Source organism: Capra hircus, chromosome 29, assembly GCF_001704415.2.
Source record: "Capra hircus breed San Clemente chromosome 29, ASM170441v1, whole genome shotgun sequence".
In the NCBI taxonomy this organism is placed as follows: domain Eukaryota; kingdom Metazoa; phylum Chordata; class Mammalia; order Artiodactyla; family Bovidae; genus Capra; species Capra hircus.
The window spans coordinates 35,260,128-35,262,830 of record NC_030836.1 but is presented as its reverse complement, the minus strand read 5'-3'; positions in this window follow the sequence as shown (position 1 = coordinate 35,262,830).

Genomic DNA, 2,703 nt, shown 5'->3' with positions numbered 1-2,703 from the left:
TTTCTGTTTTTTTCTCATATAGGTTATTACAGTTTATTCAGTAAAGTTCCCAGTTCTATTCAGTTGCTCCTTTTTCATTATAAAATTAATATATATTAGTGTATATATTTTCATCTCAAACTCTTACTTTATCCTTCTCTTCTATCTCTCTTTTAGTAAACATAATTTGGTTTTCTCAGGCTGTGAATCTATTTCTCTTTTGTACATGAGTTCATTGGTATGGTTTTATAGATCCCACCTGTATGTGATATCTTAGGATATTTGTCTTTTTCTGATTTACATCACTTAGATGAAACTGATCAGTTCATCCATGCTGCTGCCAGTCTAATTATTTTGTTCTAAAGCTGAATAGTATTCCTGGGAAAAAACGGAGGCAATGTAGTCTTCGTTTCTCTGTCAATGGTCGTTTTGGTGGATTCTATGTCTTGGCTATGGTAATAGTGCTGCGGTGAACATCGAGGTGCACGTATCATTATCTTCTCTGGATCTGAGCCCAGGAATAGGATCATAGGATCATATGTCGCTGCTATGTTTAGCATTTCAAGGGATCTCCATGCTGTCTACATCATGGCTTCATCATTTATATTCCCTCCAGAATATAGGAGGATTCCATTTTCTGTACATGCTCTGAAGTATTTATTCTCTGTAGATCCCTTTGATGATGGCGATGGGTACCAACGTAAGGTGAAACCTTACTGTAGTTCTGATGCACAAAATTTATCCCTGACCCTTTTGCGTTTGTTTTTAAAGAAATGCTTGGTTGCGTTTGAATTCTAATGGGTTTAGTTTATATTTAAATTACTTCCCCTGTAAAGTCTTAAAGTTTTCCTATAAGGGATATCACTTCCTTTTGTCTTCCTCCCTCCGGCTGTCATCACTTAGTGGGTGATCCTCCAAGGACCACCTTTGTGTCGACCAATGGCACGACTGTATCACCTCAGTGGTGGCATGTCCTGGCTGAGTAGTCGCCATTGTATATCGTACCATATTTTCCTGAAGCTTAAATTGTCAGTTACAATGTTCTTGGGACTCTGGCTCTGGTACTGAGGGTGGTGCTGCGGTGAATGTGGGGGTCACATGTCTTTTTGAGTGATGGCTTTCTCAGGATATGAGCCCAGGTGTGGGTATGCCAGATCCTAGGCTTAGGTCTCTTGAAAGGGGTTTTTTTCCCCTGGTATGCAGAGGCTATGTTTTCTAGGGGGTTTTTGGTTTTGTCCGTTTCCAACCACCCTGTGTGGGGTTCCATCATCTTCTGCCTCTCTCCTGTTGCATTTACTGTTTGTAGACCTGTGAGGATGTCCATTCTCCATGGTGGGATCTGATGTCTTGGTGTTGTTTTGACAGTCCTCGTTTCATAATTAGAGATGCTGAACATCTTTCCTGTGGCCGTTTGTTTTTGTTTTCCCCTTATTTTTTTTCCGCTAGGGGTTTGAGGAATATACCTGTTGCAGTTGGCTTGTGTATACTTGGTTGTGTTTGGAATTGATCTCCGCAATACCAGCCCCTGGACATTTCCTGAGGGCAGCTGTCATAAACACAAGCCTTGTGAATTGAAAGGTGTCAGTCAGCCCAGGTGATCAAGTTGTAGTTACAGGAAATGTCCATTAGGCGGCAGCACTTCTTTATTCTCAACTCGGCCTCCTGCAAACGAGAGCCTTAAGGAGCGTCAGCTTCCTGGGCTGGCAATTCAAGTGGAATGGGCCTGAGTAAACATTGAAGGGGTTTTATCTCACTACTACTTCTCCCTAAAGCTACTCCCCTCCCCGCCCCTCCAGACTCATCCCAGCCTGGGCCACAACCCCTGCTGAGGTGCCTGGGAGGCTGGACTCTCAGGATGGAGACTTGAATTGGGGACCCCATCACCAGGACCCCTGACGACTAGGTGAGCTCTCCACGGTCCTCAAAGGCAGAGGGTGTGCCCCATCCTTCGGGTGCACGAGGGAGTGTGGCCCCAGACAGAGCAAACCAGACCGTGCAGGTGTACTCGGGCTCTAAATTAAGGGCCCCTCTCCTGTGCCACGCCCCCACCACAGTCACGGGAACCAAGCCTCTCAGGTTCCAGGGAAGGGGTAGCAGCCCGTCAGGGAGGCTGGAAGGAATGAAACAGATATTGCTGTTATTTCTGCTTTCTTTAGTCTCATGCCGATGCTACATTTGAATAGAGCTGATTTGTGGTTTTGAGCTTGTCTTGAGTATACAGATGCTTGATTCATCTTCTCTGGGTTCTTTTTCCATAGAGGTGATTGCAGAAGGTAGAGAAAAATTCCCTGGGCTGATCATCAGATCCTTGTGCAGGATCTACCAGAGATACTGATTTTATGTGAATGTCAAAGGCAGGAGGAATGAATTCTTGTGGATTATCTATACATATACAGATTTTGGTGTATATGTTGGAGTAATGGATTTCTTTGTGTGTGTTAATCCCAATCTCCTGCATATCATACTGGCCTTTTTTAAAAAAATAATTCTTTGTGTTTGATTTTTCAAAGGCTCCTTTTGTGTTGTAAATTAGTTCCTTTCTCATCTCGTTTTAATTTTGCCTGGAATGTTATCTGCTAGTTTCTTTCTTTGTCTAGCGGATTTCACTTAGCACGTGATCCTTCAAGGTCCAACCTTGTAGAGAAGAGTGGAAAGTACCATAATTTCAGTAACGCTTTTTATGGCTGAGTACTAGTCCACTGTGTATATGTACCACATCTTGTT